The 26,308-nt window shown below is 35.7% G+C and overlaps 2 pseudogenes; both read left to right on the top strand.

Moving 5' to 3' along the window:
* Positions 1-271: 271 nt before the first annotated feature.
* On the top strand, positions 272-2,424 carry LOC128162952 (uncharacterized; annotated as a pseudogene).
* Positions 2,425-2,472: 48 nt separating this feature from the next.
* LOC128162944 (myomesin-3-like) lies at positions 2,473-10,063 on the top strand (annotated as a pseudogene).
* The last annotated feature ends 16,245 nt before the right edge of the window (positions 10,064-26,308 follow it).

Raw genomic sequence — 26,308 nt, forward strand, 5'->3', positions numbered from 1 at the left:
CTTTTGTAGCGTCTGGTTGACATATTTTCGAGAATTTTTTAATGTTCGGGTTCGATATTCTGCATAACAGTGCATTGTTTTCACAATTTCCACAAACCGGTAGGGGACGTGTATTGCTTATGCAATACTCTCAGAATGCTTGTTTCCTGTGTATTAATTCGCTTCTTGTGTTTAATGATTAGCAGCGTTCACGACCCCTGGTAGACTGCAAGCCCCGGGGCTTCTACACCTCTAGAAATTAAGCCCCACCCTCACCTGAGATTTACCACCCGGTAAAAATGTGCGCGGCCTTTAAGGACAGTCAAATGGTATAAACATTATTATGTTCCCCCACCCATAACTACTATTTAGACTCATCTATAAAAGTTATCTAACAGTTTCTTGTTATTCGACAGAATGATAAGGGGTTTTTTTCTGTTTACTTTTTTGATCATCAGTTTAAAATTTGTGATTATACACAGAGAAAACTGTTTTATAAACTACCGGGATTTACTATAATCTCTCAATCTTTGCAGTGTGGAAAACAGTATAAAAAAAAAAAAATGGATGTACGTGCTTTAGCATATTGAAAACCATGTCAAGAAAAGATCGAAAAAGAGTTAATCCCATTGAAGAGTGAAGGAAATGGAGTGAAAAGAATATTGATCCACCAGGATTTAATAGAAGTTTATTTGAGAACAAAGGTAAGGAAAAATTTTTGAATTGCCCTAAATTAAACTTCTGAATTTTGTTTGGAGACCAATCTAGTTGGTATTATTCCTCTATTGTGAGTTAAATATTTCATGAATCCTATTACTTTTGCGTGCTTCATGGTTATCAACAGGTATTACTCCATAGTATCAATAAATTCTGCTATATGGCCCGCTGATAGCTGCACAAATATATAGGCCTATACATTAAATTTAAAACCAAGGAACTTCATTTATCAAGGAAGTACATGTAATATTGAATAAAAAATTCAGTTGACTAGTGACTACTGTGGATTCATCATTGTTGAAGAACATTTTCGGTATTAAAATTTTCACAGAAGATGTTCCTAGATTAGTTTAAATAGTCCAAAACCATGTGGAACTTTTTGTGTGCAATAAATATACAATTTTTGCATGAGTGGAACTGTAGCTCTACGGTCTGTCAACCTGAATTTCACGTGGAGCTAATGTTCTGCAAAAATACAAAAATTTTCTTTTGTACAAATTCTTTGACATGATATCAGTGCAATTCATCTAATAGTATATACATGTACATATGACAATAACATATAAATTGAAATCAACAATTTCTTCATAATTTCCATGTAGCTTCCTGTACGCTTATATTATGTATTATAGGCAGAGGAGTCAGAACAACTGTCCACAGAAATGCAGGCGACTTTTTGTTAGTGTATACAGGAAAGGTTATAACAACGAAGGAAGGTGAGAACTTGGAAAAAGGGTTCTCATCTGGCTACAGATTTTGTTTACAGAGATTTGTGGTAAGTGTCTAGATTCTCATGAAATACTTTTTTGTTTTCTTACGTACCTAAATATATGGATATTGGTTTAATGCCAGGCCATGGCTTAATCAAGTATAGCTAAACATATTTGGCTGGTTTTATGGTGGTAGTCATGGGTTCCAGCAGTTGGAAAATTCAACATTCAAAGAATTTAGAAAAGTGAACACCTTTATTTGTATGGACTAAATAATGTTGTCACAGAGATAGCTGTCGTTTCTCTTATGGTAATTAATTTAAAACATATTTTTCCATCACTGAATCTTGCAAAGACAAATGAATCTATTTACAACTTTTTTTACATCATCCCAAAGAGAAGTCAAATTACATACTTTATTCCTGTGCACTGTTTGAATCCTAAATAAAAATCCCCTATCTGTTATACTTCTCTGGCTCCAATTGATGACTATCTCAGATCATTAGCTTCAATTAATCTATATATTGATAAACTAGTTCCATTTCTACATCACTCTAACTCTATAAAAATCTTAAAGGGCCTAAAGAAAAAATAGGTTTGTTTCCGCTTTCCCAACCGACCCTGAAAAATACTGCTATCTCAAAACTTTTTTTTGCCATTTTTCAGTGAGGGTGTTAGTTTTTCGTTTTTTTTTCAGATCATCAATTTTTTTTAAAATTTAGTCAGAGAAACGTTTGGACAAGTCTGTTTATTACATCAACGTTGAAAAAACGCTTGAAATTAAAAATAGCAGGACATTCTGCAAACAATAGCACCCATGCAAGGCTCCAATTATCAAAAGCTAACTCATAAAACTTGACCACTCTAGACGTTAATTTGCTTCATTCTTAATTACCCTAACACGTACAGCTTGAATTGTCTGAATAACGCATTCTAAAATCACTATAATAATTACAACTAATACACTAAAATTTACTCCTCATCACATACATGAAGAAACATCACAACTACTAGTATACAACAGTCTGTTTAATATTATAATAATGAGAGTGTTGTGTTGTGCAGTACTATGCTTATATATAATAACCAGGAATTATTTGCATGCACTTGCTTCTTGTTTGTGTGACAGAGAAAGAAAAAATATAAAAACATTGTCATCTATCTGAAATGCATGTTAGGCCTTACAGTACTTAAGTACTGTAAGGCCTAACATGCATTTCTGATAGATGTATATATTTTTAAATTTTTAACATGTCTTAAAAAAAATTAATCTATAATAGTTTACACAAGCCTATATTATTTTTATTTCTTTGATTTAAACAAAGGCTCTATCCAACTTTTTACTAAAGAAAATGAGTTCTTGTAGTATTATAAACATATATTTTGGTATGAATCTTTTATTAATGGAAGCAATTAATTTAACTCGATCATTTATAGTGTTGATGCATCAGAAGAAGATGGTAGATTGGGAAGGCTTGTGAACCATGGGAGCAAGAAAGAGATCAACTGCAAAATGAAATTAATAGGGGAAGTGCTATGTCTTTTTGGAACCAGGTATTTACAAAATAATTTTGCCTGTTTACCGTGTACTATAGGCTTACTGGTACTGATTTAATTATCATGATTAGGCCAACATTTTTTTTATTTTTAAGTTTATGAACCCAAAAGTTTTAAGTCCCATAGGAGGAGAAAATGAAAACAAAAAAATATTTTTTCAATACATTATCAACATTATTTTGTCATGTACATTATATGAGTTTCACTGAAAAGATTTCTTATAACTGTGGTATTTCTCAACTTGGTAAACATATTGAGTAAACATATATGGAAACAGGCTCTGTATATTGTTGAAGCACAAATTTTTGTGGGGTTGAAATTTCGTTGTTTTATAGCAAAATAATGTTTTATTGAGATTTAATTTCGTCATTTTAAGAATATCTTAAATGTTAACTATCTGGTTTAAAATTCTCATCTCCCCCTTGGCAGATTTAGTGTAATTCATATAATGCCATATAGCGGTTCTTCTGAGTTATTTATTGTTCTTGAAAAAACACAGTTGTGTTTATAATGGCAACAGCAATACAGCATCACTTTAAAGTATGTCACAACAAATACCGAAAATAAATTTCTCTTCAGCTCATCCTGTAGGTGCAGGAAGTAATAGATAACTTGAGATACATGGTAAAAACTGCCAAATGTATATATCTTCCTCAAACTAATTTTTCTGGATTCGTGCAATAAAAGCAAGTATCACTTTGCGCTGCCGTTACTGTGAATAAGCTGAATAAAATGAACAATTTGATTTGATGCCTTGAAAAGTCATTAATAATAAGCAAGTTATGTTGAAGTTGGCTAAATCTGCCCAGGGGGAGATGAGAATAATGAATCCGACATTTGGCTAGCGAAGATGCTATGTCTTCCATGTTATGGTATTTTGATATCATTTCAAACTGGTCCAATGTGGTAACAATTAAAATGTTAACAATATATCAACTCAATTTTTTTATCGGTAAATTATAGTACGTGTAGTAACATTGATGTCCATTCTAAAGGGGCATTATGTTGCATGAAATTTGATTGTATTATTTGACAAACAGTAACCAATCATAATGAATGTCTTATACAGAAATATGTTCACTAATTTTGAATTGAATTAAATCGAAATTGATCTAGAATGAACCGAATATCAAAATTAATTTTGTCGTGAATTGTAATGCATTTGTATCATGATATTTCACCCCTATTGTCCTTATACATGTTATACCCTGTCAACAAGTGTATAATGAAATGTACTTGTTTAAATAAATTAAAGTAATTGGTTACATAACTTTAGTTGACTATCAAATTTTACTATTATTCACAACAGAGATATACATGAGGGAGAAGAGCTATTATATGACTATGGACTCAAGTCTTATCCATGGAATTCTAAGGTACAGTGAAAATTCGCTTTTAAAAGTTGGATTTTGATAACTTATAGGTAAATCCTCCATCACAAGGAAGCTGGTGGCCGGCATATGCTTTAAAAATAAATAGTCAGATTTTGTATTATTCATTGAATGCAAATCAATTTATTTAGGAGAAAACAAAACCTAGTAAGTCTAGCTTAAATTGTAATATTACAGTGGTCTTTATTACTGACAACATTCCTTTTTAGCTCACCGAGACAAAGTCAAGGGGAGCTTATGCTATACCCCTGGCGTCGGCGTCCGGACCTGGTTAAAGTTTTTGTTGCAGGTCCTGTATCTAAGCTATTACTTGTCTTATCTTCACCAAACTTGCATGGATGATGCACATTGACCTACTTATGGACCTGAAAGACCCGGATGCTGAATCTGGGTCCTAAATTACAGATGCTGAAGGAGGTTAAGGTTTTTGGAGCAGGTTAAAGTTTTTGTTGCAGGTGCCCTTTGATAGCAATATATAAGTTACTCCTGGTCCTAACTTCACCAAACTTGCATGGATGGTGTGTCTTATAATACTGATGCACCAGACAGGCTTGAGTGCTGAATCTGAGCTATAGGTTTCGGATGCTGGAGAAGTTAAGGTTTTAAGAGCTGGTTAAAGTTTTTGTTGCAGGTGCCCTCTGAAGATAATTTCTTAGTTACTACTGGTCCTTACTTCACCAAACTTGTATGGTTGGTGCGTCTTATGATACTGATGCACCTGACAGGCTTGAAGGCTGAATCTGAGCCATAGGTTTCGGATGCTTGAGGAGGTTAAGGTTTTTGGAGCTGGTTAAAGTTTTTTGAGCAGGTGCCCTCTAATGTTATGTCTTAGCTACGCCTAGTCATAACTTCATCAAACTTGTGTGGATGGTGCGTCTTATTATACTGATGCACCTGAATGGCTTGAATGCTGAATCTGAGCCATAGGTTTCGGATGCTGGAGGAGGTTAGGTTTTAAAAGCTGGTTAAAGTTCTTGAAACAGGTGCCCTCTGATGATGATATCTTAGTTATTACTTGTCCTAACTTCACCAGACTTCCATGGATGGTGCGTTTTATGATACTGATGCACCTGACAGGCTTGAATGCTGAGTCTGAGCCATAGTTTCGGATGCTGGATAATGTAAAGTTTTTTTTAACAGGTCACATGTTACATAGATAATAGTACTATTTCAAACTTATATAGTTGATTAAACTGTAATATGAAAGAATCGCAGAGGAAGCTTCAGATGCAGAGCTTGATCTCCATTATCAAGGATGCTAAAAAATATATCTTAGTTATTACAGGTCCTAACTTCACCAAACTTGAATGAATGGCGTCTTATAATACAGATGCACATGATAGGCATGGATGCTGAATCTGAGCCTTAGGTTGCGGATGCTGGAGGAGGTTAAGGTTTTAATTGCTGGTGCCCTCTGATGATGATATCTTAGTTATTACTGGTCCTAACTTCACCAAACTTGCATGGGTGATGCGTCTTATGATACTGATGCACCTGACAGGCTTGATTGCTGAATCTGAGCCATAGGTTACGGATGCTGGATGAGGTGTAGTTTTTTGGAACAGGTCACATGTGTAATAGATGATAGCTTGCATAGTTGATTTTACTATATCATAAATGAAACGCAGAGGTTGCTTCAGATGCAGAGCCTGATCTCCATTATCAACGATGTTAAAGAAATCTCCTACCTCAATTAAACCTGCTTGATAGAACGATGAGGTTGTTATTAAATGATATAACATGATTCCTATGATTAAGTATTGTATGATATGAAACACTATTGTTTAATATGATACAAAATATTATATGTTGTATTGTAAAAAGTTATATGATACAATATAATATTGTATCAATTTTTTTGATATTTTATGATATGATATTGTATCATGATATTGTTCTGTATAGTATTGTATATTATGATACATTCTACTACATGCAGTTATTGCCGAGATCAAAGAGACCGCGGACATTCTTCTTCAATATACCACGAACGTCATCAGTAAATTATCAGATCAGAAATACCTATTTGTCTCGCACTGATCATGGAAGTACAACTTCAAACCGTAAAAAGTTTTAAAACCATGTCAATTTCACGTGTTAGTTCCAGTCAAAACAATGTGTATTGCCTCAAATCTTTATTTTTAAGAGATCAATGCGTCTGTTCCTAGGACCTCCCTGGCACATTTTCACTGCGTGTTTTTACATAAAATATATAACGTGTAGTAGTAATAATCGTATTAAATTGCCCTTAAAATATTAGGAATGTGATTCAAAGATTTTTAATAAATAAGTGAAGAGTATTAAAATCCTAAGAAAAAGTCTGTCGTCTGCATGTGATTCCTTTGATCGATACACATGTAAACATTACTAACAAAACCGTTGGGGTTACACAGAACAGCCGTCAAAATGACCTAGATCGTCTCTCTATAGGAGAAACGATCTTTAGAAATACTGGGCTGTTAGTAGAATAGAAATAAAGTTCTTGTTTTCGTGAATGTTGCAGGATAACCTCCTCGGTCTCGAAATGTTGTTTGAAATATTAAAGCCTCGGCTAGCGCCTCAGCTTTTATATTTCAAAACAACATTTCTCGACCTCGGAGGTTATTCTGCAACATTCACGAAAACTCGTTCTTTATTTCTTAATCCATGAATATCCAAGATCATAAAGTATGATTTTCATATAATATGATAAAGGTGGTCTCATAAAGGTGATGTCCCATAAGGGTGATGCCTCGTCACGGTGAGCTTTGTAATCTGTGATTACCTATGTTTTTATATTCTAGGAACATCTGCATTTTTTGCAGAATTATTGGTTTTTTCGTATTGTTTTACTTTTAAATTTATTTACTAACCAGTGAGATGCCCCTAATTCAAACGAGAGGGGGATATACTGTTTTATCCATCTGGGTCTGTTTGTTCATCTGTCTGTATGTTGGTAACAAATTTCTGTCACATTCTTCTTAAATTGGCAACTATTATTTATACAGTTGCTTGAGATTTTAACACACTCATTGTATAGGCATATGACATATGGTGGGAGTCGTTTTGGTACAAATTAGATGTCACTTTCCTATGAAATGACAAATGTATTCTTAGACTTGAATTTAAAATAAATTTTCATAACAGTTTTCTCAGAAATTGCTCATCGCAGATGCGAGAGATTTTAACACATGTACTCTTTGTTTAGTGGTAGGCATTCCATTTAATGGGATTCAGTTTTGAGCACATCTAATGTCCACTTTCTGTTACATTAATATTATGACTGTGTTTATTTTGTATATTCACATCAGGGTGGGGTATAACTAGTGAGTACTGACTCACAGATTTCTTGTTGTTTTAGACAAACCATCTGCCCCTAAGGGACCATTCAGTGTGTCCAATCTCACTGCTTCATCTGCTGACTTGAATGGAAGCCAACAACAAAAGATAACGGTTCTCCAGTCACAGGCCATGTTTTTGAGTCCAGACCTAGCACCAGAGCAAGATGGAGCAAAGTGGCCAAGATGGATGACAACACCACCAAATACTCTCCCAAAGACCTCATTGACTATCTGTTCAGGGTGTCTGCTGTTAATGAGGAGGGACAAGTCTCACCACTAGAGACCAAAGAACCTGTGAGACTTAAGAGGAAGATAGGTAAGAGCCTACATATGTTTAAATGTATGCTTAAGTGTGTAAGATAATGTATGATTACTGGTTAAATATCTTTGTTTCTCTTTAGATGTTCTATCTTCAAGTCAAAGTCAAAGTGTCTAAACTTGGTCCCAATTTTGTGACACTGGATTGGAAATCACTGTCTTCAGATGGAGGCTCCAAGGTGACAGGGTATGTGGTGAAGCAGAAGAGAGGCTCTGATGGTGACTGGGAGGAGGTGGCCACTCTAAAGGCCATTGAGACGTCTTACAAGGTCCCCAAACTTGATGAAGACCAAGAGTATTTCTTTTCTATAACTGCCCTGAACCAGAACGGACAAGGAGAAACCTGTGAACTGGACACGTCTGTTGTTCCAAAGAGACCTCCAGGTAAACTTGAGCTAAAACTCATTGTTTAAGCACTTCATACACTGTATTTACAAAGCTTGGTGTATGAATAAGGCTAACCAAATGTTTGTATTTACATGATCTTTGATTAGGTCTGCCATCAAAAGCACTGGGTTTATTTTGTCTGAAACAATGCCATTTCATGAAAACGTTTTCAATACACATCATGTATTTTGAGTATTTTGATTTTTTTCTGTTGTTGAGATTTCTTTTCAAATGCATATAAAAAGTGTATTCAAAAAGTGTGTTCTATGTGCATTTTCAGAAAAACCATCGCCACCAGTTGGTCCAGTCATACTCTCAGGCATTCAGAAAACCTCTTTGGTGTTAGCCCGGAAACCCAGCAAGAATGATGGCAGATCTCCTCTAACAGCTTACTATATTGAAATGAGGGACCCTAATAATGAATCCTGGTCTGCAGTCACCAAAGTGACCCCAGACATCACCAGCTACTGTTTCTTATGATTTTGTTTTAAGATTGTCTAGAAATGGTGTTTGGAACTGGAGATAAAGAAGATCCCCCAAGCAAAAAACTTAAAAAGCAAAGAGGTATTTGTCTGAATTAAAACTGAGAGTAAACAAAAAACTAAAGTATAAGCTTCTGCCATACAAAATAGCCATGCAGAGAGTAATGCATGTTTATGTATTTTTGAAGCTGGATTTTATGTCAATATGTTATTTGATTAAGGCAGTTGAACTTGTAAGTTGTAATTTGTAATTTGTAATTTGTTGTGTTACTTCCAGGTTTTAAAAGAATAAGTGGAGAAAGAAAACCTAATGGACAGCAGCTGAGAAAGCAGCAGTTAAGAGGCAAATGGGCCAGTTTTTAAATCTAAGGACCCTGCCAAAAAAACATGACTGTGACCTGGCTCTTCAAAAAGAAGAGAGTTTGAAAAATTGAACCTGGAAACAAGTCAAAAACTTTGTTAGAAATACAAACTTGAAGCTACTTAAACAGTAGGATTCAAAAATGAAATGTATGAAGTGTTTAGTGTAAATTGACTTGTTTCTATAATGAAAGAAATTTTATAATATTCAGAACTAGAGACAGATCAGAAATGTAGTATATGTGCATTGATTTACTTGTTAGTTTTCTAGAGAGAGAGACAGAGGAGCTTTTGCTTTTGCTTTAAAAGTAATTTATAGTATCTTTATAATGATTTTGAATATTCATTGTAATAGTGGTTGTCTTATGAAGAAATTTTTATGACAAGTAAAATAAAGCTGTAAGCTCCTGTTAGCCTTCATGATACACATAAACCTGATAAAAGCCTTTTTATAGTGACAGACTTGGTGTCTCATGTATATCATGTTGGACTGCCTAGTGACATGAATGCTAAAAAATTGATGAAAATAATGCCAGATCTTAGCTGTTATATACATGTATTTAATGATCTTTCCATATGAAATATTTACTACATATATGTACAATATCCTTAAGGATTTAACCATTTCATGCTCTGTTTTGCATGTACATGAAGTTAAAATGAAGGTGAATTTGGAATGATAAAGATCTACAGCAAGAGCGTAGTTGGCTAAGCTATTGTTAATTACGGTAAATGAATTCAGTCAATGTTATCTATTTTATATTAAGAATGAATTTGCTATGCATAGTGTTCAATTAGCTCTTGTTGATAAAAGAAATGTTATTAAATATTTTGCCATTTAGCGTGATTTTCGTTTTGATTTCTTTTTAGGTCATTATTTTTAAAACTAGTAAAGAAATGCATTCATTTATAATAATTTTTAGGTATAATAAAGTTTTGGGGATATAGGAATCACCTTGTCTGTCCGTCTGTCTGTGCAATCATTTAGGTCCATATCTTTCTAATGGAGGAACATTACAATTCCCCACTTCACACAAAGGTTGCTTACAACCTGAGGGTGTGTTGTGATCTTGACCCAAGGTCATTTATGCAAGTACAAGATCACTGGAAAGAAAATTGTATAATTTGTGTCTGGTCTTTATCTTTCTTATGGAAAAACAAGGGAAGTCCCTACTCCATAAAAAGATTGCATATGACCTGAAGGTGTGTCATGATCTTGACCCAAGCTCGTTTGTGCAAGTTGAAGGTCACTCCAAAAAATTGCATAATTCATGTCTAGGCCATATATTTTGTGATTGGATTATGATTAGAAGCTGAAACTTGACACATGGATTGCCTGTGACTTGAAAATATGTCATGACCTTGAGCTTTTGTCATTTGTGGTTCAAGGTTACTGGAAGGAAAATGGTGTATCCATTAATTAAAACTTTTTGATCAAGACGAGTAAATTCATCATTAATACATTAGGCTTTTAATACCCCGCAACTTTGGTAAATCATATTTACCGAGTTCCTTCCCATATTGAAACTGCCGTTACTATTCCATAACATTATATGATTGCCTAAAATGTCCTGCTTTTGTTACTATACCTCAGGGGTGCGTTTTACTACAGAACTAGCGACTAAGTCGTAAATCTGTTAAGTCTCACAAAATGAATCTCAACAAATGGAATTGTTACGTTAACACTCCTGTCAAACAGTCTCAATATTTTAGGTACAGTGTATTTTTTTCTGGCATTAACTTAAAATTCTAAATAAATTTTGCATTATGTGCATTTTTAATTTTGGTCATATTTTTTAAGTTCTTTTGTTAAGCGGCCTTTTATATTTCTATGTAGAACAGCAAAAAAAAATTCATAGCGGGGGTTATCATTTGTGAGCTTGCTCAAAGTATCGCTAATTTAACATGAAACTGTCATGCGATCAACTATATATCAATGCGTAAATTACAAGAAATTTAGAGATTACGTAATAAAATTTGTATTGTTTATAGGCAGATGACGACCTATTACAGACTCTAGTCTCGTAAGTTTTGCCCCACGTTTTAATCTAAGTTAAAGGAAATCTTTTATGAAAATATATATATTTACATACATGTACATGTATTATGAAAAAAAGTACATGCACTTGGGTTTACAAGATAGTGCAGATGCCCATTGGTTTAATCACAAAATGCAATTTTTAAATTTCTATTTAGATTTACTTCTATAAATTCAATTGCAAACCTCAAGGCTCTTCAGTGGATTAAAAATTGTAACAGTATTAAATATAATAACCACATTTTAATGTGCATGGTCACAGCTCGGCTGGGTAAAGAACAAATAACAATTTTTTAGGCAAAATTCTTTTTGCCTGTGTGTATGTGCAATGAAGTCCTCATTTGTCCGCGTGTGTATCAAATTGGCCTTATTTGACTGTGAGTATATTAAAGTCCCCATCTGACAATTTGTGTATCAATTTGAGTTCCACCCATGACTCCATGAGTGATCATAAAGTTACGCATGTTTATGTCAAACGAATTAAATCGACGCTGTCGATCAAACCGGTACTTAAAATGCATGTACATGTTGTACATGTACTTTTCCAGCACACAATAGAAAAACTATTCCGGAAAAATAAGTTAACTATAGGACCAAAAGATAAGCCATGGTTTGATTCAGCTTTGCGTAATGAAATTACAAAATTACATGTACAATAAGAAAAATCTTCTAAACGTCAACAACAACAACCCCCCCCCCCCCTCCGTAATTTGCAAAAGAAATTAAAGATTTTCTACACATTGAGGTTTTTAAATTCTTACTTCCATGCAGTGTAATAACACATTGCCTTGATTAATATAGCAGGGGTATGTTGTTTACATCGTTTTCTCATTGCTCATTTTGAGAGCCTGTTTTCTACATGTGTATGAGCGCATTTATTTTAATGTTTCAAGTTTTCGTAAATATGGTTAATGAAAACAGTTACATTAATCATTCACATCCATGGAATAAATTGAAACAGCCGTGCGTTCATTTGTTTTTTTATTTAAAAAGTGCAAAATCTTGTGTGCGTGTCTCTATTAGGTGCCTTGTTTACGAATTTCAACCCGTCTTGCCCTCATGAATAACATTCACGTGCACGTGATTCAACTCTATTCACATTCACGCTTTTAGCATACCTATTCCACATCGTGATCGAAAATCAAATCACGTCATGTCTCGTCAAAATCCTTTTTGTGGGTGCAGTTTGATGCATTGGACAAGGAGGACCCTATCAAATATTGGTACTGCCAGTTCAAGTCTGGAGCACGCTTAGTGAGCAGCTGTGCGCATGTTGCATAAGTACGCATGCTGCATCAGTACTGTGGTACACAGAAATTCAGAGACATGCAATGTACTTCAGAGTCAAAGTATGCCCGTTAGTTTTCTGGACTGTACCTACACTGATTTTTTTTAGAAGTGATAATACTGATATTCAATTACAATTTTTTAAAACGATTTATTCCCTATACAAAGAGCGTAGTTCAATTTAGCCGCATATTTGTTGGAACACTCAGATTTTTCAGAATTATATGCTTAATAAAATAAATTCTAGAAATTCACGGAAATATAATAAGATCTAATTATCTCTTAAGAAAAAAGGGTTCTGTAAATTATGGAAAATATTGTATCCATTGTCAAGCGTTCTGTTTACATATTCGATTTGCATTTTAAGCGTACATTTTAATCCAACGAATTATTTGCCGTTAAATAATTTCAAAGACATCTCGTAAGTCAAGCAGTAAAAACAAAATCTAAATTTCTATTATACTCTGTCGGTCTCAAGCTTAAAAAAGGTGAGGTGGGTTTTAGATTACTTTCTTTGGTATCACTTAAAGAAATGATACATGTATACACCTCGAACACACGCTAATATACTCATCATACTATTCGCACGCTTGAATGACGCCCCGCCTTTTTATTCAAATAATACAATGACCTACATAGCCGTAACGGCTAAGTTTGCACTGAAGTATACAATTTTTGTGATCGGCTTCGGTCGATCACAGTGCATCCGGCAAACTTAACTATCTGCGCATACATAACGTCTCGCGCTACTTTATTAACTATGCTATGTCAGCTTCGTATTAATCCTTATTCGATACTTTTATAACTAAGGAACATTATTTTGATGCATTTATCTTGACATTTAAACATTTATCAATTTACACAAAACATTTATCAAGTTATACACAATGATTCAGAATTTCACTAAATGTTTATATTTCTTTCCATGCGTAAGCCGAAGCACGACCTTGCTATTTCGGACCCCCCCCCCCCCCCCCCCCCCCCAAAAAAATAAAAAAAATATTGGCGTTTAAAAAAGGGAAAAGATCGCAGTGTTTAGAGGATTCATTCTTTGCAAAGAAATTCGTGTATGAAAAAACATTGTAAGAAAACTATGATTTTTGTTATGTTATTATACAGCATAACATTTAAGCCGCATTATGTTCTTTAATAATTCTTTTATAAGACACTAAGTTCAAAATAAGACTAAGATTAAAAAAAAAACCAACAACATGAATCCAAAGGAAGGAGGATCGCTCTTCTGCCTTCGACTTTCACTCTTTCTTGTATACTCGAGCTTTGCGGTCGCATCTTTGCAATATCGCAAATTCATACCCGCATGAATCACCAAAGTAAGCATTTTATTGTTTAAGTTAAGGTGGTATGGGGCACCTGGCGATATTAATTTGAATAAAAGTACATTATAATCAAAATGCTTTCATCGGTTTAGAATTTTTAAATTGTACAATATTTGCCAATACGTTAATTTTTTTTGGAAAGGTAAAAATTGTAAAAGCCTCGAAGGATACGAACTCATGACGTACAGATTCGCAACCGACGCTTTAATCGATTGCGCTAAGCTGTTAGGTACATACTTGTGAAAGAAAAATTATATAGAATTAAATTGAATTTTTTGTTTATTTCGATAGGTAGCACGTCGCAATATGGAGGTGTTCCATACCACCTTAAAAGAAAAATGTAAATATAACCACGCGGGTTATGTATTTTTTCTCCAATGTCGCTTCCTTCATTCCCGCGTAAATCATCAAAGACAGCATTATATTGTTTAAGTGAAAATAATAAATAAATGTTTTCACTATTAATGCACAGCGACACAATCTATTTTGACAGCTGCGACGATTATAATAGCCGCCCCATGACCATAAACTTAATCACTGGTGAAATCCGTGCATCATTCACTGATTGGTTGCAGTTATCAAAGTTGTGCGAAAAGTACCGATGATATTGAAGTGATAATAATCAGCTGCAGGCATATAGCGGGGGGGGGGGGGGGGGGGGCAGGGGCAACAGAGATTTTTTAAGAAATATATAAATTTGAATTTGGAGGCATCTGCCCCCCCCCCCCCCCCCCCAAACACACACATACTTTGTAAAAAATGGTATGCATTTGGAAATGAACAAAATAAGCACTATAATGCAAGTTTGAGTAACTTTCAGACCCGATTGGCGAATTAGCTTTTTTTTGCTTGTGAATTGTGAAGTCTGCTCCCCCCCCCCCTCCACACAATTTAAAAAAAAAACGATGCTACGTGCCTGAGCTGTGTGTATATTTTTTACCGTAATTTAATGTGTTTTTCAGTTATGTACTCACGAAGCGATTGGTAGTGGACTTTGGTTACTAAATTTGAGACAAACTGATTCTCAGTTGGCAGTGTGTGTACGTATATTAAAGTCCTCATTTGACGGTATATGTATCAATTTGACCTCATTTGAGAGTGCATATATATATAAGAGATTTCATTTTGACGATGCATTCTCTAAAAAATTTACGTTCGATCTCCGTGCGTTCAGTCGAGCGTCGCTAACCGTGCGCTCTCCGTTCACAAAGCGCTCGCGCTTACCGTTCATAAGGCGTTCACCATTCGCTCACGTGCGTTCAACTTGTGTTCTCAAATCGTTCACTCAAAGTTCATTAGTCATTGTCATTCGGAACTCCAAAGTGAAAAGATCGTTCTCAGAAAAAAAAAGAAGATATGAAAACAGTTGTATGCACGCGATGAAATCAAATTGAATTAATTCAGCGAGATCATCAGAGGCTGGAGTAACTATTGTAAAAACTAAAAACTTAAACCTACTACGAATTGTGCCGATGTCATATAACATCAAAGCCTGCCTTCAAAATACGCTAAATGCACATGTATCCGGGAATTCGTTACACGATTGACGAGGTACATTGTTTTGTTTTTATCTTCATAATGCTTTATTTACATTATCATCTGCAATACAAATGAATGTAAAATGAATCAAGTTTTCCAGTATGTCCAAGATCCCAGCGTGTTGTTAATTTTTAATAAATATGACGCAATAAAGAACACGTAAAATAAAAAACCTTGACAAAGATACAATATTTCTATAATTTATATTAAAGAATGATATATGTTTAAGTATATTTTCATATACAATAATATGCAATGCAGTTTTAAGATATTTTTAATAGCTCGCAAACATATATCGGTAAATAAAATGGGTTTTTTCCGTGATCTTGTCGCTTCTTTTTAAAAATTGTTCCCTCCCACGACAGGAGAGAGATAAAGAAAGAGAGAAAGGTGTACATGGAATTTAACATAAACGAACATGTATATCAATTACACTATCTCATCACAATTCATAAAATTTCAGTTTACATAAAACTAATCGTTTAATGATAATGCTTAAATTCAATCAATTAGTTACAGGCGAGTCCACGTACTCCAGTCAATCAAAATCAGTTGTTCATTCCACAACAAATTACCACGTGCTGTTTGAAGTACGAGAGACACTAAAAAAATACGTAGAAAATGTCGCTGTCTGCAATTTATCCACCAACATACATATATAATCAGAAGTCAATTCTCTCATGTATGTTACTTTGGTATTATCTACTGTGCATATTTCTAAATTTTTCAAAATTTGTATTTTGAACGTAAACTTCCATATAAGCAATGTTTAAATTGACCTTCAAAGGTTTTTGCATGAAAAATGGCCTTAAAAACGCAGTTTGAAAACAAAGTGCGTTGATTTCGTCCCAAATATAACGCACTTTGAAAAAATTGTCATTGTGCTTAATTTTTTCAAAGTGCGTTGCCACAAACCAACGAACCGGAAGGAGGGGGTACACTAAGTTACATCTAAAGATGTTACTAATGCAACAACTCGTGCCGAGCAAAACTGTTGAATTTGTCTTTAAAGAACATTACTTGGAAATAATACTTGAGGAAGATGCTGCATAGAAGATGCAGCTATTTCTTTATAAGACAATACCATATACCCTGATCAGGGTTTTCAGCTGTGGGGCTACATTTCAGTAACGACACTTTATTTCTTAAATTTCATTTCATAATATGTATAATTTACTCCAATGGCTCTTATTATCCAAAGAAATGAGTTGTAAGTAAACGCATTTGAAGTAATTGCATTGTTAAAAGTGAACTGAGAAATACAAGATGATTTTTTTAATGATAGGAACTAACATTGCGTCCACATATCATGTTGCTCAAACAACGACTGTGACATAGTTTATTCTATCTTTACACGTTACGTGTATTGACTACAGAACCAAAGCGATGCATGAGAAACAAATAACAAGTGGCTTGAAGTCATTGACCGGAACGGAAACTGACATGCTTTTTGTAAAGACTGAGACCAATGCCAGTCCTATATTTCAACGATATATTTACATAGAAGTGTTCTTGTACGTCTTATCAAGGAGGCTGGGTGGTCAGATCTTCCTTTAGTTTTTAGATATGATTTGTTCTGTTGTAAACTATCATTTAGTAAAAAAAATCCATATATCTTAGCTTTAAAATTTCAAATATTTTTCTATATCTTTATACATAGCTCTTCTTCATAGGAAATTAATGAAGTCTAAAAATGGCCACTACCATCCAGCCCTCTTAAATGCGATTTATCTATCTTTTCATAATTATAACATATGTACAATCAATTAAAACGCCCGATGTATTCCAAATCAATCGTTCATCTAGCGTTTATTGTACGGTCACCGTCCCTAGCGCTAGAGTCTGTCCTTCGTTCGCGCGCTCCGTATAATCATTGTTCACTAAGCGCTCACCAAATTCCGTTTAGCGTTCAGATACCGTTCACAGTCTGTTCGTTCTCCGTTTGTTAAGCATTTGTTAATTTTAGTCCCCATTCGACGGTGTGTGTATCAATTTGACCTCTGTTGACAGTGTGTATATCAAAATCCCCATTTGACGGTGTGTGTATCAATATGATCTCGGTTGACAGTGTGTATATCAAAGTCCTCATTTGATGGTGTGTATATCAAAACCCCCATTTGACGGTGTGTGTATCAATATGACCTCGGTTGACAGTGTGTTTATTAAAGTCCCCATTTGACGGTATGTGTATCAATTTGACCTCTGTTGACAGTGTGTATCAAAGTCCTCATTTGATGTGTATTAGTTTGACTATGTAAATACAGTACTCATTAGTAGATGATTTACGGCGTATTTGTTACTTTTCTTGCACTGTGTTAATCAACTGTCTATATATTATTTTGTTTTTATTACAATGACTGATGAAAGTATTTCTGAGATTTGTTCGAGTTGCTGACGTTGTCAGCGGACGACTTGTGATACAAAGTTCGATAGTAGAGCGAGGCACAATCTAGCACTAGATGATCATTGAGTTTTTGGAAATTGCTTGTGTTATTTTCATCTAAATGCGCACACGTTTTGCGACCGAGGAGTATCAAAATCAAAGTACTGAAAGTACTGAAAAGCGCTAACCTAGCTTAGTTCTAAGAAAATTTACTGTGTGCAAGCGTAGACGGAAATGAGCCTTATTGAAATTTTGGTTTATGTTTAATGAATATCAATTTAAAGTATCGAAGGCCATATTTCTTTAAATATATGTTACTTTCTTAAGATGATGTGAATTAAAGCTGAACACGACTTGTATATGGATACTTGCCTGAAAAAAAGATATGTTAAAATCACGAATTATACCTTTTGAACAGTAATTTATCACAGTTTTTGACATTTTCTTGCAAAGAATCGATTTTATTTTTCTATATTTTAGCTTCTGAATACGCACTATATTTTTTCATCACTGCGTAGCATCCCGTGCTGATGTACGTAAGCCCCGCAAACCAATCGTATCTACTCGGCCATTTCCGTCACCCAGATAACTGGTTCCCTATACCTCTTACCAGTTTAAATGATGTATATTTCTGCTCATAGAGGGCAGTTATTTCTTGCACCGGAAATAGAAGTCTAACGACAATAAAGCGCTGAGCTATGCTTAGCGCTTTAAAAAGGTCATCGCATGAGAGAGCACAGAGTTCGCTGCAGAGATAGACACTAAATAAGTTCGAGATCTCTGACCACCAGGCATTACGGATTGCGTAGGTTACAGAACAGGAACATGTTACATGAGTGAAGAAATCATAAAGTATGGCGCCACATAATTGACATGTATCTAGGTTTTTGTAAGGTTGATCCGAAATTAATTTGCAGATAAATTTACACTGAGAGATTTTGTAGCAATTTGTAGGAAAACGCCAATTTGAAAACTTAGCTGGATCCTTGTCTTGGAATATAGCTAAAAATCGTGAGAATCCGGGATCAGCGGAAATGCGGGATTGTCGGAGAGTTCTGTGACGTTGATAAAATGCTTGATTCACGATTATTTTCCAGGTTTGCTTATTGGGAAATGTTCCAGTATCCAACCACTGTTGTAAAAATTCTAGGAGGTTATATTCTGTCAGGAAAATCAGAATGTCGGTATAAATCCAAGTTGATATTTAGATAGGTTTTCTAGGAAGGAGAAAAGGCGGGTTAAGAAAATCCTGTTTGCTAGAGTCTCGTAGTTTAGAAGACAAAGTCATCCCAAGAAGATGAGCTTTCTTTTGTCAATTTCAGAACTGATGGGGTACACACCAAAGAGGCTTTCGCAAATATCGGACCTTGTTTGCGCCGTTTTACACACCGAGTGTTGGAATACGTGTAACCGCTGAGTATCTTTCGCTGACAAGTTGTTCCAAAGCTTGCATCCGTAAAGCATAGAGGGTCTTACTACGTCAAGTCGTTAATGTATACTAGATAGAAAAAGGTCGACAAAACACCCCCTTATCTAACACCTTGTTGCACTGGAAACCATATAGACTGTGTTTGATTTACAAGTGTCCATATTACAGTCATGTAGAATAGACCACAATTGTCCCTTTATACCCATGTTAAAGAGCTTAACTAGGAGCCCATGCCTCCACACAGTATCGAAAGCTTTGGTACTGTCCAGAAAGATGACATACACACGATTTCCTTGTTCCAGGTTATGATAAATAGTTTCATGTAAATTAAAGGAGGCTGTTAAGCAGCCGAGTTTTCCCTGGAATCCCTGTTGTTGCGTACAAGGACACAGACTGGAGTCAATAATATGTTGTTTTATACTGTTGTTGAGAACACTTTCGAATATTTTGAGGAAACACGATAATAAAGCGACCAGTCTGTAACTATTACATGAAGTTTTTGGTTTGTCTGCTCCTTTGAATAAGGGGACTATAAAGCCCTTCTTCCAAGAAAAAGGGATTCTACTATCACCGTGTGAAATGTTCCCGTTGGACATGACACCTTTTCCCCTGTCACTGGCGTTGAGTGACTTTGATCCGGACACCCTTAATTGACTCACAGTTTATCTTAGTAATCCGTTTATTGAAGTAACGCTCTGTATTTACTTTTCTATTATTATCTTTTGTTAAAAATGTTTTGTTATCTATATGTAATTGGTTGCCATTTTAAATTATTCGGCAGTTGGAGAGCGACGGTCAAGGCGCTCGTAGCACCGACTCCCGACCTCGCGGAATAGTGTAATAAGTTTGTTAAGTTTTAATAAATCTTGTAAAACGAATACCTATCGACTTATACTTTTTCCCTGGGTCACACTACCTTGGATGACGATTTCGTTAAATAGTTTGACAACGACCTGTGTTGCTAATTCTCCACCGAAGATGATATGTTCGTACGTGATCTTGTTTAGGCCAGGTGCTTTCATTCGTTTGAGGTTCCGGATGATTGGTAGCAGTTCGTCGGTTGTTAATGGTCCGCCTGGAAGTTCTCCTTTCAGCTCAGAGCAGTCTTTTTCGATTTACGAGAATTTAGTTTCAACGCGACCCCGAAATGCGTCATCAAACGAATCGTGGTCCGAAAGAGAATATATATTTTCGTAGTATAAAGCTAATGCTTCTGCAACTCCCGAAGGGTCGTTGTAGATATTTCCATTGTCGTCGCGAATTTCCGGATAGGTGCGAGAGGTTCTATTCTTCTGTCGTTTTACTAACTTCCAGAAAAGCCTAATATCACATTCGGCTGCGTGTGTCAAGGTCATAGTATACGGATTTCATATAGTTGTTAAATTCGTTGTCTAGCGCAACTCTAAAGTGTCTCTTTGCGCGCTTGTAGTTCCGGTAGAATTCGAATATCATGCCCCTTGGTCTACCTTCCGCCAGCCAAATCCGGCGCATTTCTCGCTCTTTAGTGTGGAGATGCTTTACATCTTTTGTCCAACCAGGACGGGTATGGGGATTGTAGCCAGAATGCGGAATGTTATGTGTGGCTGACTTTGTAAATGTTGAGACGAGATCGTCTACAAAGTGTTCATGTCGGCCAGTGTGTGTACTTGACGGGACAGTAATTTCTCTAACACGTGGCGCACACTTGTCATGTAGGCTACAATAGCGTCTGCAGAAGCTTTGTGCCAAGCTGGGAATTTTGCGTTCGAGCGGTTCAAAAACTGATGTGTACATGAGAATCTAAATTCAGCAAGCACTGGCAAGTGATCTGATGTAATTGGTATCAGACCCTCTTCGAAAATTCTGTACCTAATAAGATTACTTACAAAAATTTTGCTAAACAAGATATAATCTAGCATTGTACATTTGGGAATAAAAGTATGTTTTTCACCTTGGATGTTAAAATCTACACTAGGCATACAAATACAACATCTTGTGATAAAGGCCGTCAAGGCCTGTGCTTTCATAGTGTTTGAATGGTTTCTGCTAATACAACTACTATTTAAGTCACCAGCTATTAGTACATCACCATATGTACTATAGTAATTATACAATGATTCTACAGTATTCAGCTTATACATATATTAAGCATCAATTTTGTTGTCAGCAGGCATATATACACCAAAAATATACAAATTACCACCTGAGATTTTAACCTCGACACCAATGACACGATTTGATTCATGACAAGGTGTTTCTTTGACTGAATACATGAGATGGGTTTTTTTAAAATAAAAAATGCAACACCTTCCTTACCAATGAAACAAACGTTGTTAGCAGTGCTATCAGTATTGTTATCCACTTTTACAATACTAAAATAGTTTTTGTGTATTGAATCAAAATACATTTTGACATTTTGAATGTCTTTCAACTTGTGTTCTGTTACAATAGCAACATCGCATTGTGTGTCATCTAAGAGATTTGACAGACATATTGTAGACGACATAGCGCCCCTTACATTCCAAGATATAATGCGCATAGTATGAGAGGATACAATATACAGGCAAAGAAGTAATGCAGGAAACACAAGTGTTACTAAATATCTACCCATAGTTGTAATATAACAATGTCTAAGGAGATTGTTTTATAACAGTTAGTCTCGATAATCGTTTTTTCCGTAACGACTGGCGGACCAATCACGGTCGCGCATTTCACGTCGGTTTTCACTCCGGGAGTTTGACTCGTCATCATCACAATCACGCGCGTTCCAACGGGTTTCCCAGTCTCGGTTACTGAGCAACTTGCGACACCTTACCCCCGAAGGCCAAAAGTCTCTATTATGTCTGCCGGGCCAAGTAGAACGTTGATCTTAGCGGTCAGCTGTGATCGGGTAGATCGGGGTTTGAATAGAATCATGTGCGTAACTTTGACACATTTGCTTTCAATGTAGTTAAATATTCCATCCTTTGTTGATTCACTATTAATAACGGAGAGGAAATACCTCGCATTTCGTTTGTAGTTGACCCCTTTAAATACGTCGTTTTTATTGCTAGATTGAACACTATCATTAAGATGAACGGAATGCAGGTTAACATCAGCTGACAGAGCACTGCGAACTTGATGTTGCTGTGGCTGTGTTTGTGTTTTTCGGGTACCGTGTTTTTCAGTCTTGGGTGGATGCTTTAACTGATTTCCGTGATCAGTGCATGGTTTACTTTTACTCGTGGGGATTTTGGGATTTTGCGCATTTCGGCAGTTTTAATACGATTTAATTTATCGTCACCAATGGGCAAATGTGGAGGGTACTCGGTAGATTGCTTTGGTTAAACGAGGTTGGACTTGATGTAGTCCGAGGTGCACTATTTGTGTCTACTCTGAATGGTGAGGATGGAGCGAGGATTTCCGTTTGTTGACTGGCTAATACGCTTGCATATGATTTCAGTAGAGGCTGGGTGGTCAGATCTTCCTTTAGTTTTTAGATATGATTTGTACTTTTGTAAACTATCATTTAGTAAAAAAAAAAAATCCATATATTTTAGCTTTAAAATTTTAATATTTGTCTATATCTTTATACATAGCTCTTCTTCCTAGAAGATTAATAAGGTCTTAAAATGGCCACTACCATCCAGACCTGTTAAATACGATTTATCTATCTTTTCATAATTATAACATATGTACAATCAATTAAAACGCCCGATGTATTCCAAACCAATCGTTCATCTAGCGTTTATTGTACGTTCACCGTCCCAAGCGCTAGAGTCTGTCCTTCGTTCGCGCGCTCCGTATAATCATTGTTCACTAAGCGCTCACCAAATTCCGTTTAGCATTCATATACCGTTCACAGTCTGTTCGTTCTTCATTCGTTCAGCATTCGTTTGTTTTAGTCCCCATTTGACGGTGTGTGTATCAATTAGACCTCTGTTGACAGTGTGTATATCAAAGTCCCCATTTGACGGTGTGTGTATCAATATGATCTCGGTTGACAGTGTGTATATCAAAGTCCTCATTTGACGGTGTGTATATCAAGGTCCCCATTTGAAGGTATGTGTATCAATATGACCTCTGTTGACGGTGTGTATATCAAAGTCCCCATTTGACGGTATGTGTATCAATATGACCTCGGTTGACAGTGTGTATCAAAGTCCTCATTTGATGTGTATTAGTTTGACTATGTAAATACAGTACTCATTAGTAGATGATTTACGGCGTATTTGTTACTTTTCTTGCACTGTATTAATCAACTGTCTATATATTATTTTGTTTTTATTACAGTGACTGATGAAAGTATTATTTGATATTATTGTAAAACAACGTTGATAGATTGCAGTTTGTGCGTACGAATAAAGTCCTATTTATACGACAAACATGATCCAATGCAATCTTAGTAAATGACATAGGTGTTTACATATCATTATTTAGAAAGAAATGATTTTATCAAGAATAGGTATCAATAGTTCTGTCAAAATATACAGATATATAATGTTTTTAAAATTTGCGTTGATAAGTAAAAAGATTGGAAGGCCAGTAAAATTCTATTGTTTTTACTTTTATTTATCATAGAATATTTAAAACGCGGATATCATGACAGATCAAAATTTTGCATTTTGACTATGATTACCTTTGCGAAAATAGAGGTCAAACCGAGAAAACTTAAGTCATTTAATTGACATACACTAGCTGTATATAAAACCATTGGTTTTATTTAAAAGTGTTGGTATTTCACGGAAAGCAACGCATTTAATTTTTATTTGTTTGTTTATTTTGCTCAACGACAGATACGTTGCTCGCACTTTGTCTCATTTATAAGACATGGCCATTATTAAAAGTACAACTAATAAAAGGCCAAATAACTCCACAGAAAGTCTCGTTCCTGTAATGTTCTCAGTTACCACTGTGTATAAGGTGTCCTCATTTGATCTTGTGTATCTTGTGGTCTTTAGTAGGCAGGATGTATCTGAACCGGAAATCCTCACTTGCAGGTGTTTTGTCTTATTATTAAATACTTGTGAAATCAAAATTTCAAATAGCACATGTCAATAGTAATAGTAAAATAAATACGTAGCAGAAAAACCATTGCAAAATACCAGCTAGAAAAGGGGGTTCCCATTCGCCTGTGTTACGTTAGAGGACCCAACTTGAAGGTTCTTACGCGTATGTGTGTGTGTGTGTGTGTGTGTGTGTGTGTGTGTGTGTGTGTGTGTGTGTGTGTGTGTGTGTGTGTGTGTGTGTGTGTGTGTGTGTGTGTGTGTGTGTGTGTGTGTGTGTGTGTGTGTGTGTGTGTGTGTGTGTGTGTGTGTGTGTGTGTGTGTGTGTGTGTGTGTGTGTGTGTGTGTGTGTGTGTGTGTGTGTGTGTGTGTGTGTGTGTGTGTGTGTGTGTGTGTGTGTGTGTGTGTGTGTGTGTGTGTGTGTGTGTGTGTGTGTGTGTGTGTGTGTGTGTGTGTGTGTGTGTGTGTGTGTGTGTGTGTGTGTGTGTGTGTGTGTGTGTGTGTGTGTGTGTGTGTGTGTGTGTGTGTGTGTGTGTGTGTGTGTGTGTGTGTGTGTGTGTGTGTGTGTGTGTGTGTGTGTGTGTGTGTGTGTGTGTGTGTGTGTGTGTGTGTGTGTGTGTGTGTGTGTGTGTGTGTGTGTGTGTGTGTGTGTGTGTGTGTGTGTGTGTGTGTGTGTGTGTGTGTGTGTGTGTGTGTGTGTGTGTGTGTGTGTGTGTGTGTGTGTGTGTGTGTGTGTGTGTGTGTGTGTGTGTGTGTGTGTGTGTGTGTGTGTGTGTGTGTGTGTGTGTGTGTGTGTGTGTGTGTGTGTGTGTGTGTGTGTGTGTGTGTGTGTGTGTGTGTGTGTGTGTGTGTGTGTGTGTGTGTTTTAAGACATACTGTTTGTACTTTTTTAATTCAATGAGAGAATGAGAGAGAGGCGGAGGGGGTATTTCGTAAACATGTAACGTGTTATGATTACTTATCCATGAAATAAAAATAAAATAAAATAGATATACCCGTATGACATACCTGCGTTTCCACGGCAATTGACTGGCTTCTTTTAGTAGCCCTTTGTAGGTCATCACGCAGCAGGTTTCGATAAATAGAATTGATTCTCGTTTGAAACGAAACCTGGATGGGATTTGATCGACACTTAAATCATTCATCTCTATTCTCTGCCTGTATACTCTCTCTTTTCTTCCAGCAAACAAATTACCAAACAAGTTCGCCATTTTGATTTTAATGCTTAGTTAAATATTTAATGTACCTATGTAACCTGAGTTAAATCTGTAAGTTAAATTAGATACTAAACTAAGTTTTAACAGCTTGTTAACTTTTGAGCAACCCGTTTAACTCGCCGTTAATTTTAACGTCACCTTAACGTCAAGTTCACGGCTAGTTAAATTTAACGAGGCCGAGTACAGAACGAGTACGCACGCTTTCGCGCAGCGTTTCATTTGTATTGTGACGTCATCTTTTTGCTTGTTTGACGCCATGCCGTGATAGTTTTATCTGCAGATATTCAGCGAAATTTGTTGAAAATGGCTCGTTTAATGCGTAAAATTAATGTTATATTGTGGAATAAACATAACTGTCTCGAAGTATAAGCTATATTTGGGCTCGGGTCGAAACAATGAAGAGGGTTCAGCAGGCCAAACCCTCTGTCACGTTTTCTTAACCCGCCTAAATATAGCTTAATTCATATATTTCAAGACAGTAACCATGTATTTTATATTAATGACCCTTAATATGTGATGTTATATATTTTTTTATTACTTAAATATGTCTGAAGGCTTTAATAATACTATAAAGATCACCTTTTCCGCCTTTGTCAAATAAAAAATAGCCATTATCTGACAAATCTGGGAAATTGGGCATACAAAAATCAACTTTGAAAAGACCCCTGGAACAAACCAGGAGGTAAAAGGTTTTTTTTATTTGACCATTTGATGCCTTTTAGCAATAACTTTAATATGTAGAACAGAAAAAGAAATCCCTAGGGCAGAAGTTTAAAAAAATGTGCAAAATTGATATATTTCAAGCGAAATCCCATAAGGTCCTATGTTAAAGATTAACAAACTTTGAGATGACCCCCTAAACAAACGGTGTGGTAAATGTCTTATTTTTTAAT

This window comes from Crassostrea angulata, chromosome 1 (assembly GCF_025612915.1).
Source record: "Crassostrea angulata isolate pt1a10 chromosome 1, ASM2561291v2, whole genome shotgun sequence".
Taxonomy (NCBI): domain Eukaryota; kingdom Metazoa; phylum Mollusca; class Bivalvia; order Ostreida; family Ostreidae; genus Magallana; species Magallana angulata.